Genomic DNA, 14,580 nt, shown 5'->3' on the forward strand with positions numbered 1-14,580 from the left:
CTCACGTCTAAGTCTGCAAAACAGTTAATTACCGTGTCACTTCTTTGCGTGGGGCGAGAGAATATAACAGAATAATAGCTCCCTCTGTAACCAATTTATTTGGGAACACAAAACTATGAATGGATTAATAATCAGAGAAATAAAGGGGGAGGTGTTGTTTTCGCTTGTTTAGTTTCTTGTTGTTTCGAGCACGATATTTTAGCACAGCTCCAGGTGTGTACTCTTAATATCTTGCTACATATTGAAACACGTATGTAACATAGCAGCGATGGCGAGGCATTGTAGCATCTGTGACCAGAGAGTATGCGCTTGACCGCGCGACTGTTGCGAGCGGGTCTCAGTCTGTCGGTCAGTCGTTGCGAGTCTGTAGCTCTGTCTAGTTGAGGGCAGCAGTCTGTCAGTAGTCGTCGCGAGCAGTAGCTCTGTTCAGTCGCGTGCAGTACGCTAGTAGTCGTCATGCAGAGCGGTCGGTCAGTGGTAGCAGTCCAGTGGGATTGCGTGATGTGGTCTGGCGACAACACTGGTCAAGATGCTGAATGAGGTATACTGTTAATTAAGATAATCATCGGATAATGTAAAGTTTAATTATTGTAACTAATTTTCAACAAGTGCCCCCAATAATAACTTTGATTTCAAAAGCAATTTTACATAAAAATTTTCATTTTTTATTGAAGTAACTATTTCGTTCCACTTCCCCTAAACAAAAGTTTCAGTTTTCAATTAGATTACAAAAAAAAAAAAGGAATATTATTATTTGCAGTGCAGTTCCTCCAAGCGGTGCGCAACAACAAGAGCAGAAATTTGACTAGGTGTTGCAATGAGGTAAGAATTTAATTTTGATTTTTTTGCACAGGGCCAAAGACCGATATTTCGGTTTAATTGAATAATCATTATCACTGAATGGACCTTAATTTTTTTTATGAAGAACTTATACTTGAGTCAGATTGCGATTCTCACTTTTATTGTCATTAAATTTAATTGCAGGGAGGTTACGTTTGGCTCCCATTTCTATTAAGTATTGTCATTACATTCCTTTTAAATTTTTGTGGGGAGGTTACAATATGTCTGACTACATATGTCTGACTATACTTTTCATTTCAACAGTAATATTCAAATGCTTATGCCTCATGCAATGACGGCCAATTATACAGGATGTTCCAGAAATGATCCGACAAACTTGGAAGGGTTGTAGAGGATGTCTTGAGGAACAAGTCTGGAATAGTAACCCGTGTCCGGTAACATCATCCAACACGCTACAGAGTGTCAAAGTTTTAGATGCCGGCACCTCCCACTGGGTCTCCCCTTCGGCGTCGAAAGTGACTTTGTACGCTGACGGCTCGTATTCGCAACGTTCCGCAATGCTGTTTGTTATTCAGTGATCGCGATTCAGTGCCACGTTTGTCAGTGGACAAGATGAAGCTAGCCGTTGTGTAGAAAGGCCTTGTCTCTTCTGTTGCCTCGGTAGACGACGGTTTCGGAGACAGTTTCCATCTCCAGTTAATTTTTCTCTTTCATCCCAAAAAACACGGAGGTTTCAGAGGGTTCCAGTGGAAAAACAAACTGCAAATGGAGATTCATCAATGTAAGCGTCATCCACAGAGGCAACAGAGCATCGTATTCATAAGAAGTGTGTACGCATCTGATGAAATAGGACTAACAAAGGATTAAAAAAAAGCCATATTTAAGAACCACCATGAACTGTGTTTCCAATCAGCTGACCGTTTTCAGTGACACAAATTTCTCTCAGATATTTACCAGCTGTGGGAAGCCAAATGCACAAAATTAGCAGGCGATGACTAAAGTAGACGAAGAAGTGTAATGCGAATAGTCACAGGCTTTTTTGAGACACTGGAAAGGGCCACAAAAATGTTAGAAAACTGAATTGGAGCGCTCTTGAAGATAGACGTAAATTATCACGCGAAAGCATATTTACCAAATTGCGAGGACCAGTATTACTATATGAATCTAAGACGACTCCGAATGCAGGACGAGCACTAATTATTCAACACAGCATTACAGAATAACATTTATACACACGTTTATTTTGAAAACGTACGAATGGGTACTATAACAGGTAGTTGAAGGAAACAATAAAAGTACTGGTACACACAGACAAGAAAATCAGATAAAGACCTCCCTTAGTCAGACACATATGCCACTTACTTTTTCTCGCTGGAATGACCCACAGAATCTGTGGTGTCACTGCCAATTTCATTGTTATCTTGCCTTTCTTCCCATAGTAGATAATCTTCACTCCCATCTAATCCATATGTTACACAGCGTTTCTTGAAGCCGTCCGTAAGTGATGCACTGGACATATGTCCAAGCACTCTGGATCCATCCCGCAATTAGAGACACTGAAGGCTTCATGAACTCCTCGGTTCGGGTCAGGGCTTGACCACCTTGAAATAAACAGTTACCGCACAACTGTTTCAGATGGCCTTTAAATATTTCATTCACTACCACATCTAACACATGTACGAGGGTCACTCCAAAATAAATACAAACTATTTTTTGAAAATCCATCTTTTATTCTACATGTTTGAAAGTTTTAGAGTGTGTAGATACATCCTTTAGGAACAATATTTTCACTTCTCCACAAAATTTCCATCCCTCTCAACTGCCTTGAGCCATCTTGGAACCAGCGCCTGTATACCCGCACGGTAAAATTCTGGACCAACCTCTTGGAGCCACTGTTTGGCAGCGTGCACAAGGGAGTCATCATCTTCAAACCTTGTTCCACGAAGAAAGTCTTTCAGTTTCCCAAAGAGATGATAGTCACATGGAGCCAGGTCAGGACTGTAAGGCGGGTATTTCAGTGTTGTCCATCCGAGTTTTGTAGTCTCTTTCTTGGTTTTTTGACTGACATGTGGCCGTGAATTGTCGTGCAACAGCAAAACATCCTGTTTTATCCAGTTTGGTCGAACACGACTCAGTCGAGCTTGAGGGTTCTTCAGTGTCGTCACATATGCATCAGAATTTATGGTGGTTCCACTTGGCATTATGTCCACAAGCAAGAGTCCTTCGAAATCGAAAACACCATAACCATAACTTTTCCAGCAGAAGGTGTGGTTTTGAATTTTTTTTTCTTGGGTGAATTTGCATGATACCACTCCATTGATTGCCTCTTCGTCTCCGGTGAAAAATTATGGAGCCATGTTTCATGACCTGTCACAATTCTTCCATGAAATTTATCTGCACCATTCTCGTACTGTTCCAAAAGATCGCTGCATACCGTTTTTCTTGTTTCTTTGTGAGCCACTGTCAACATCCTGGGAACCCACCTGGCACAAACCTTTATTAACGCCAATACTTTCAGTATTCTGCAAACACTTCCTTCCCCTATCCTTACGTAGCGTGACAATTCGTCCACTGTGATGCGTCTGTCAGCAGTCACCAATTCGTTAACTCTCTGCACATTGTCTGGAGTGTGTGCAGTACGAGGCCTGCCGCTGCGAGGACAATCCTGAATATTGCCGTGCCCGCTTTCATCACGTAACCTACTTGCCCACCGACTAACTGTACTGCGATCGACAGCAGCATCTACATACACCTTTTTCAACCTCTTGTGGATGTTTCCTACTGTCTCGTTTTCACAGCACAGGAATTCTATGACATCACGTTGCTTCTGACGAACGTCAAGTGTAGCAGCCATCTCGAAGACATGCTGTGACGGCGCCACTCACGGGAACAGGTGGAACTAAGTTTGAAAACAAGCGGGAAGGATGTATCTACACACTGTAAAAGTTTCAACATGCAGAATGAAAACTGTATTTTTTTTTTCAAAAATAGTGTGCATTTCTTTTGCAGTGACCCTCGTAGTTGCGAAGTCTTTCCTCCTGGAATGACGACAAGATCTATGTTTATTTTCAGGTTTCTTCCTTCACTGCCGGTGTCAATGCCCCTCGAAAGGATGAAGGATCAGCATCCCACGATTCTTTAGAAGAGCACCTGTCCTCCTACTCCAGACTGTGCAGACCCAGTCTATAACCAACTCACTGGGCATCCATCCTTTTCCGTTGCAACAGAATACGACACCAGGTGGTAGCTTTTCCTTTCTTACAACTGAGGATGACGCAGGGTCGTATCTCTGTTTTGCCGGCAAGCACACACATCACAGTCATTCGCGATTTCTCATTGCCCGTAATGCGAATGAGTACGCTTTTGGCGCCTCTCTCTTCAGCTGTAATGGATGGCATGTCGAAGTAAATAGGAGGCTCGAGGGCGTTTCCGATTTATCCTATCACAGCAGTCGCAAAGTGATTTCAGATGGGTCCGGATAAGTTTGAAAATTTTTATCGAGGACCAAAAGAATAAACTCATACTCCTTACTAATTTTTTATTTTAATCTTCACTCACAAAATAATCTGAAATACAATAGATAGGCATATTTGTATTCAAAGAATCCAGAAAAAAGTCACATATTCCTTTCTAATTTTTACTTTGATTTTCAGTCTTAAACTAACAGGAAATGCAATAGATAGGCATGTTTGTATTAAAAAATCCAGAAAAACTTACATTCTTCAATATTTTTTATTTTTATTTTCGCTCACAAAAAATTTGAAATACGGCTTAGACACATTTGTATTCAAAAATCCAGCCTACAAGACTAAATTACAGACGATTCAGTACATATTAGGAAATAATTTGGAAGAAGTATATCCATATATTTACATAACGATCAGAATAATGCTCACAGTTCTGACCAGTATAGCTTCTGCCGAGAGAAGTTTCTCAAAGTTAAGTCACGGACGTTCAGTTTTCGCCTAGCGCCGCCACTGATGGGTAAGGAAATAGTCCGTGCTCTTTCAACAGAACTTTCCCGGCATTTGCCCGGAGCGATTTAGGGAAATCACGGGAAACTTAAATACTAGTCCTATGTGCTAACCATTGCGTCACTTCGCACGGTCTTGGTTTATTTATTTTTTGTTTTGTTTTATAATCTCATTTTTTGTGATTGGTCGTTGTCTTTGTTCGTAGCGGACGTCCCATGATGCACGTTCAACTTCATCGTTGGTCCAGGCATTCAGTTTTTTTTAATTTTTTTTATTTTTTTATTACAGAGAGCAGTTAACCTTCTGACCGTATACGCTGAGCTACCGTGTCGGCAAGGTACTGAGCGCATTTAAATGTTTCATTTGCCAAAAAGGTCAAATCTTTACTTAGCCGCCGCTCGGCCTTAGGCGCCTGCCCACGGTTCGTGCGGCTGCCCCCGTCGGAGATTGAGTCCTCCCTCGGGCATGGGTGTTGTGTTGTCCTTCGCGTAAGTTAGTAGTTAGTTTAAGTAGTGTGTTAGACTATCGACCGAAGACCTTAGCAATTTTGTCCCTTCGAACATTCGAACATTTCTTTATTTAGCCAACGAAAATTGTTGTACTGCAAGAAGTTAGAATGCGTCGAATCGCACTCAGAATAGAACTCTTTGAACTGTCTGTGCTGAGGACCAGAACGGTACCTCATAACATTGTTGTGGTTGTTGTTGTGGTCTTCAGTTCTGAGACTGGTTTGACGCAGCTCTCCATGCTACCCTATCCTGTGCAAGCTTCTTCATCTCCCAGTACCTACTGCATCCTACATCCTTCTGAATCTGCTTAGTGTATTCATCTCTTTGTCTCCCTCTACGATTTTTACCCTCCACGCTGCCCTCCAACGCTAAATTTGTGATCGCTTGATGCCTCAGAACATCTCCTACCAACCGGTCCCTTCTTCTTGTCAAGTTGTGCCACAAACTCCTTTTCTCCCCAATTCTATTCAATACCTCCTCATTAGTTATGTGATCTACCCATCTGATCTTCTGCATTCTTCTGCAGCACCACATTTCGAAAGCTTCTTTTCTCTTCTTGTCCAAACTACTTACCGTCCATGTCTCACTTCCATACATTGATACACTCCATACAAACACTTTCAGAAACGACTTCCTGACACTTAAATCTATACTCGATGTTGACAAATTTCTCGTCTTCGGAAACGCTTTCCTTGCCATTGCCAGTCTACATTTTATATCTTCTCTACTTCGACCATCATCAGTTATTTTGCTCCCCAAATAGCAAAACTCCTTTACTACTTTAAGTGTCTCATTTCCTAATCTAATTCCCTCAGCATCACCCGACTTAATTCGACTACATTCCATTATCCTCGTTTCGCTTTTGTTGATGTTCATCTTATATCCTCCTTTCAAGACACTGTCCATTCCGTTGAACTGATCTTCCAAGTCCTTTGCTGTCTCTGACAGAATTACAATGTCATCGGCGAACCTCAAAGTTTTTATTTCTTCTCCAAGGATTTTAATACCCTCTCCAAATTTTTCTTTTGTTTCCTTTACTACTTGCTCAATACACAGATTGAACAACACCAGGGAGAGGCTACAACCCTGTCTCACTCCCTTCCCAACCGCTGCTTCCCTTTCATACCCCTCCACTCTTATAACTGCCATCTGGTTTCTGTACAAATTGTAAATAGCCTTTTGCTCCCTGAATTTTACCCCTGCCACCTTCAGAATTTGAAAGAGAGCATTCTAGTCAAAATTGTCAAAAGCTTTCTCTAAGTCTACAAATGCTGGAAACGTAGGTTTGCCTTTTCTTAATCTATTTTCTAAGATATGTCGTATGGTCAGTATTGCTTCAAGTGTTCCAACATTTCTACGGAATCCAAACTGATCTTCCCCAAGGTCGGCTTCTACCAGTTTTTCCATTCGTCTGTAAAGAATTCGCGTTAGTATTTTGCAGCTATGACTTATTAAACTGATAGTTCGGTAATTTTCGCATCTGTCAACACCTGCTTTCTTTGGGATTGGAAGTATTATATTCTTCTTGATGTCTGAGGGTATTTCGCCTGTCTCATACATCTCGCTCGCCAGATGGTAGGGTTTAGTGAGTTCTGGCTCTCGTTTTTGAGACGTTCGTATTCCTTTTTGCCTCCTTCATTTACTGCATTTTTATATTTTCTCCTTTCATCAATTAAATTCAATATTTCTTCTGTTACCCAAGGATTTCTACTACCTCGTCTTTTTACCCACTTGATCCTCTGCTGCCTTCACTACTTCATCCCTCAGAGCTACCCATTCTTCTTCTACTGTACTTCTTTCCCCCATTCCTGTCAATTGTTCCGTTATGCTCTCCCTGAAACTCTGTACAACCTTTGTACAACCTCTGGTCTACACAGTTTTTCCGGGTCCCATCTCCTTAAATTCCCACCTTTTTGCAGTTTCTTCAGTTTTAATCTACAATTCATAACCAATAGGTTGTGGTCAGAGTCCACATCTGCCCCAGGAAATGTCTTGCAATTTAAAACCTGGTTCCTAAATCTCTGTCTTACCATTATATAATCTATCTGACACCTTCTAGTAACTCCAGGATTCTTCCATGTGTACAACCTTCGTTTATGATTCATAACATTAATGAACTCGATTCAACCTGTCCACTACTTCTTTCAGAGTTACGCTAAAAGTTTTCTACAAAGGGCCTCCTGGCGAATTATGCACTGAGAATATAATAGCCCAGCATTCTTGTCTTTGATTCTCTCTACTAGTCCTTTCCTTTGCCAACCATCTTTGGGTTCCCGTCAGGTTCCGAGTTCGACTCCCGGTCCGGCACACAGTTTTTATGTACCAGAAGTTTCAGACACCATTTGATCATAACTAATGTTTGATTTTATCACAAAGTCATCAAAAAAGTTTTCAATAAATCTTCTCTGCGAGTCTTTCCTTTGAACGACAATATTGTTAGCAATAATTTCCTTTCAATATCCAAAAATCGCACGAAAAGGGACAGCTGTTCTTCATCATCAACGTCGCATGTCTTTTCTAGTGCTACGGCGTAACAAGGTGCCTTCTGCAGAAGTTCGAGGAAACTACTTTTATTGTCAGCATCCAAAATTTCGGTTCTTCTTCTGTTACATCTTGCCGTCACTGGACTACCTCGAACTTCGGCGACGACATCCTTTTTCTCTTCAAGAAGTGCCACGCTCACTTCCAACGTCATATTTTTACTATCTCAGAGTCTGAAAAAGGCTTCTGGGTGTTTGTTAAGCGTCCAACACACGCATCGCTGCTTCTGCATAATTGTCTTGCTCGTTCGTAAGCGAACTACGAAGGCTGTGCTTTTTTTGTAAGAAGCTAGGTGTACCTGAGTTTTTCTTTGCGAATTTCACTACCCAGAAGACAATTTTTATGGAACTGCTGCCGAGTTGTTTCCTAGCGTGCCTTTGAGTGAGGCACTAGAGATGTGGATATGGAGAAGAATGGAAAAAGTGAAATGGGAAGACCGAGTAATGAGTGAAGAAGTTTTAAGAAAAGTTGGAGAAGAAAGAAACATGCTGAAAGTCATCAGAAAGAGACAACGGAACTGGATTGGACATTGTTTGAGGAGGGACTGTTTATTGAAGGAAGGAATAGACGGAATGGTGGAGGGAAAAAGGAGAAGAGGAAAAAGGAGATATCAAATGCTGGACAATATCAAATGACGCAAATATTCAGAAATAGAAAGACTGGCTAAGGACAGACAAAAGTGGAAGACTCCCGTAAGGCAGAATAGCACACTACTACAACTACTACTTTGAATGATTGCTTTTAACAAAAGCGACAGTTGTGTTGCATGTGAGGTAAACTGAAACATATCCAGACCTACAGACAGCGTAAGACAATATTGTTCAGTCCACTCAGTCAAAAATTTCCTATTTTCACTATAAACTTAACGCTTTATAGGATCCATATCGATGCATACGAAACGTTGCATGCCTAGATAATAACGAATCGCTCCTTACGGACAAAGTGGTTAAATTTGTGTGTTTTATTTAGATTCGTTCTTTAGAACGCCAACGTGAAGCAAGCGAGCTACTTCCATGTCAAAGTGTGCTCCGTATGCCAAAGGAACCGCGCTACAAGGGAGCCGCACTTCAAAGGAGGCGCTTCGTTGTCGAGTATCACCGCCGCCTGCTGAACTCGGAAAGTAGCTTTACAGCCTGGTCTGCACTTAAAGCCTGGTCCACACGCACCGTTTTGTCGTCAATCTTGCATGGTCATGCCACTTTTGTCAAATAAAACGTTGCGTGTGGGTGAAAGTTTGACAGTCTTGCGTGAACTGAATGAAGTTTGAAAGACTGATGGGCTGGAGCTTTGCGTACATGCAAGGCTGCCGACAAGTCTGTGCATATAGACGAACGTCAGTCTTATCGCTCAAAGGTCGAAAGAAATGTACCACTGGAACCCCTAAACACGTATATTTGACACCACCAGCCACGATAGTGCGACATGAATCGATTTGTTTCACCAGAAAGACAAGTCGAATAGCAGTACAGACGTCTTTAAATTTTGGGCCATTCTGTAATATTACCGTAAACACTTTGGTATACTGTTATCGAATATTTGATTGAACGATAGACAGGAGATGTTCGAAATTAGCATACGACGGCCTCTAAAATTTGAATCTGAGTGTAGTCCTCTGATTTTAGTTCATTCAACAGCGTTTCTTGATAGCACCAGTATGTTCTCCATTGTATTCGTGACTTCAACCAAACGTTTCTTTTTTTCTCTTTATTTTTGTGTTTCATAACGAATTTTATTCATTAATAATAATGCAACAACATTGGCGGCTGCTCTGCTTTTTAAGAACGACCCTGTGAACTTCCGCTTGTCTATGTCACTACACGACTGTGGTGGAAACACTTCTGCAACTAGTACTTACAGCAAGTTGCTGAAATTGCTCCAACGGCTTCAAGAAGTAACCCTGAGTAAGTTTTTGTTTTAAGCACCTCAGCAAACGCTTTCATACGTTATTTGCTTGTGGACACAAACCATTAAATGTGTACAGTTAATACGGCGCTTTTAGGGCGGCTTAACGTTGGCAGCGCTCGGAGACAATTGAACATCTTTCAACTAGTGCGGATTTGCTCCGGTGCTGGCAGCACCAGCGGACTCGTCAAATTGTCATGGACAAATAGAGCTCTCGGGGACGTTTGGTGCTCATAACTGTTATTTTATTCTGTGTAGCGGCGCAAGAAAATAGCAGACTTACGACGCAGGACTCATGACTTTTTCACGGAGTTCATAGAGCTGTATCAAAGTTTTCCTTGACTCTGACAAGTAAACCCTACGGATTACAGCGATCGAGACAAGAAAAATCAGGCATACGCAGCTTTTTGTCAATAAGTACAAGAAAGTGTATCCTGGAACAACAAAAGAATTTATCACCAGAAAGATCAGCCCTTCACGAACAGTTTACCACAAGGAGAGTGCGAAAGTAAAAGCACCTATAAGAAGTGGAGTTGGAACGGAAGACATTTATAAACCTTCTTTGAGGTACTTCAATTTATTTTCCTTCTTGGATGTCAGAGGCCAACACCCGAGAAGATCACTATAAAACATAGAAGATTCGGAAAAGGAGGTAAGTAACAAAGATAACTTTTAATTTTTGTGATCAACAACCATTATGTATTGCGTCCCCCACAGAAAACAAGGCAATAAGTACTGTTACAAATATTATGTATACTAAAAGTTTTTATTAGTTATATGGGGGTTCTCCTGTATTTTCAACAAAAGAAAGTAATGTGCAACGTAGTTAGTAACTCAATTCAGACAAAATAAATCTATGCAGCGTTTTTTTTTCTAATTAGTGTCTAGATGATTAAAGCACATTATTCATATTTTTACGATGCGACTTGTAACCACCCGTCTGAAGTACACTGTTGATTTACTTTTTAAATTACGCGATGGCTTTGTCTTGCCAGCGTACTGTCCCTTCATTGTTGAAGTATATTTTAAAATTGTCCGTTACCTTTCTTGCACTTTCGATTATCACATCTTGTCTGCCAAGTTATAGATGATGCATAATTTCAGGGTTACATCTCGCTTCTCATACCACAGAACCATGCTCTATATTTTCTGCACAGAGTATCTCAAGTGATAAATAGTTTTGAGAACATAGTCGCCTTCTAAAAAAATTATACAGCACAACCAAGCCATCACTACGATTTCAGTATTTTTTACTTCTAAATTAATGGCCGTATGCAAAACTCGTAAACTAGATGTCATTATTCTAAATGTGTTTTCAACAACACGTCGAGCTCATGGCAAACGATAATTAAAACCTCGCGTGTCTCAGTTTAAGCTGCTTCTGGGATATGGTTTAAGAAAATCAAATCGCAGTCCATATGTCTCATTACGCCGGCCGGGGTGGCCGAGCGGTTCTAGGCGCTACAGTCAGGAACCGCACGACCGCTACGGTCGCAGGTTCGAATCCTGCTTCGGGCATGGATGTGTATGATCTCCTTAGGTTAGTTAGGTTTAAGTAGTTCTAAGTTCTAGGGGACTGATGACCTCAGAAGTTAAGTCCCATAGTGCTCAGAGCCATTTGATTTTGTCTCATTACCGATAAACACGTAGGGAAGTACTTGATTACTATTGGAAACTTTCTCTGCTTTCAGAATCTTGAGGCCAGCTTGTGATAATTTTTCATAAAACTTTGTTCAAACATCATAGTAGATATAGTCGCAATTAGCGTTGGCAATTGCCGTAAGTACAATGCTGTGAGTGTTTTGTAATTAAAATAATACGACCCTATAAGCCTTGGTGGCACGATTCTCACATCCTTCCACCAATTGCACCAAGGCAATGAGGAAACTACCATTTCGTGTTTAAATCTTCAGCTATGTCTGTCCATTCTCTTTCAATCTTTGGAAACTGAAAAGGCAAAAGGGGTGGATCAGTCAAATAATAGTGAAAATTAAATAAATGTTTCGTTTTGCTTTTGTTTTGTGGAATGTAAGAAACAAAAAGATTTGTTTTATTTGAATTAGGAGGAAGAGGGACAAGTATTGGTAAATGAAGAAGACTCGCCAACAGACGTTGAATTTTCCACTTATCTAACACCAAGAGAGGGAAGAGTGGAACCTGTAACAAAAAGTGTATCAAGCTGTGACACACCATCGTCCAGTGACCAATCTTCTATCAAGAGAAAGAGAAACCAGTTAAAAGCTATGATTCAGCTATTGACGTACTTAGACTGGCTGGTGAGAAAATGAAAGCCGTAAGACTGATAATTACAAGTAAAACTCTGACGCATTAAACTCCGTCAGAACGTCCACAGTTAACAACTACAAAGACTTTTGTTAAAGCTTCCAGTTCAGATTCAAAAATATCATTAATGAGCTTTCTCGCAAATACATGTTCGTTCACTTTAAGATTACGTAATCTTTGCGCTATATACTTCGCGTAAGCATAAAATTCATCATCAGAACAAATGGCTTCCAATTTCTCAACAGCCTTTCGACTTTCCTTTCTGGTGAAAAAATCGACTGGTAAATTCATGTCGCCATTCCGTGGCTGATGATGCCAATTTTATGTGTTTAGGAGCTCCAGTGGTACATTTTCTGGCATGATCATGCAAGACTGACGACAAAACAGTGCGTGTGGACCAGGCTTAAGTTATCGTTCGAGTTACGAGCACAAAGAAAGGTGTTTAAATAAATAAGTCTTCTCCGAGTTAACAGAGATGTCAGAGGTTGCCAGAATTTGAAATCGATTTATAGAATTTGCTTGTTCATTAAAAAAAATTCTTGCGTTGCATTCGTGAGTACAGAGCTTTTACGTGGATCGATATAACCATGCTGTGCCGGCTGGACAGTTTGCTCCTTTCCGTCCCGCTCTTCAACGCACTCCCCTGCGCTGCAAACCGTAGCAATTATGTATTTAATTTACTTATAACTAACCATTAAGCATTCTAATTATTCAGAAGTTAATTGTACGCTACTAGAAAAAATTATAAGGGTTGTGCTCAAACGAATTGTCATGTACAGAAATATATTTTTTTTAAATAATCTGAGTACATAATTTATACTTTCAGAATATTTTTGGCGGGCCGGTTTTTGACCTTCCGCGGTACGGACCTGGACGCAGTGATTGCACTATTGACATACGAGTAAATCTTTGTACTTTTACACACTCTTGAGCATAGTTTCTCAGGATTACCTGCCATCTTCAGGGTTGTACCAAGGAAGAGAATAGCTCATAATAACGCAAATGAAGCAGTCGTATATCAGAGTGTCATCATAGTTTGAAACCTTGTGTTAAAGAATAAAACCATTCATCCACAAATTTAAAATATAAATCTTCTGTGTTCCACACCTCATTATTCGTCAGTATATCCAGCCACATAATTCACATTGGTAACACTAAGTATCCCCATAAACAATACAATATCTTATACAGGGCGTGTATACGTTGTTACAGGATAGTACCAGTCAAAACTAGAATAAAGGCATGCAAACATATATTTGTAAACACATATTTGTTGAGGTTGATTAATTGTGGCATGTGTGCCATCCTGTTGCCGTTCTTTGCTCATTTCTGATTGATATAGACTTCATATCAAAAATACATCTGTGTAATATTCATGAACCGTTATTGAGTTTAATGGTGTCTGGATGAAGCTTAATAAACTTCAGCTGTTTTATTTTTGTGTCTTAGGCTGACGTAAATACTCAAATAAAATGTTCGTAGTCGAGGGAACATCCATATCCGGTGGAAAATTAGCAATTATTGTGCACTTCGCGCGGGGCACGTTGGGAGCGGATGGAAAAGTTACCATTGTGTGTATACTTTTCCACCTTAGTGACGGATGTGTGTTGTGATATTTCATAACGCGTATAGAGGATATGCTTTCCCATAACCCGAGCAAGTAGGTATATTTTGTAGGATGCTGAAATACCTCTTATACTGGTCGTAGCAAACAAACGGAAGTGTTTCTCATAGTGCAACTTCACTCTTCTTTGTAGAGTTATGGACGTATGCTAACATACTGCTAGTATCCAAGGTTCCGAGCTTTGCAGTTTAGGGAAACAAATCTGTACTGAGGTATAAGTAATCGTAAAGGAGTTTGTACCTCAGGCGGATGGCACGAGCCAGCCGAAGTGACTGACGCTGGCTGCTATGCGGGATCCACTAAAGCAGCCTGCAGCCACCAGCCAGGGAAACAAGTCAGTCAGCAGCGCTGGCGCAGGCCGTCAGCCGTGATAGTCTAGTGGTTAGGACATTGCGTTGTGGCCGCAAGAACCCAGGTTCGAATCCTGGTCACGGCAAATCGACAATTTTTTTTTTGCTGAAGTTGAGGAAGTTTATGAATTTCCTGGAAGATAACGAACGCCTGACAAGATTTTTTTAACGAATTTGTAATGTTTTCACTTTGCCCTCAGAGACTGATTTTATGAGTGACAGTCCGTCAACTATATGCATTTCGTTTTGTTCATTTAACTATAAATATTTTAAAGATCCATTTTCAGGGTTTACAAGCTACAATTGAGGACCTTTATTCTTGTTGGTGAAGCACTCTCATCTTAATTTTGTGAAAATCTACTCACTATTAGTTCATGGTAAAAGGAAGGAAGATTACGTGTAATGTCCCTTCGCTGATGGATTGGGGAAGGATAGGAAAGTAAATAACCCCCACCCTTTCGAAGCAATTATCCCAGAATTTCGCTTCAGCAAATCTAGTTCTGGAAGGCCAGACAGGGTTTTGAACCAAATCTGAATCCATGGCTAAATTCCTATACGTTTTTAGGTGTTCATTTATTAGGCTTTCAGCAGGTTTA

General features: G+C 40.6%; 1 non-coding gene across 1 annotated transcript; it reads left to right on the forward strand.

Annotated features, from left to right (window-relative positions):
- Nucleotides 1–13,998: 13,998 nt before the first annotated feature.
- On the forward strand, nt 13,999–14,070 carry Trnah-gug. Its single transcript has one exon. It is a non-coding gene; the product is annotated as a tRNA-His (tRNA).
- Nucleotides 14,071–14,580: the final 510 nt, after the last annotated feature.

The sequence above is a fragment of the Schistocerca americana genome, chromosome 2 (assembly GCF_021461395.2).
Source record: "Schistocerca americana isolate TAMUIC-IGC-003095 chromosome 2, iqSchAmer2.1, whole genome shotgun sequence".
Classification (NCBI taxonomy): domain Eukaryota; kingdom Metazoa; phylum Arthropoda; class Insecta; order Orthoptera; family Acrididae; genus Schistocerca; species Schistocerca americana.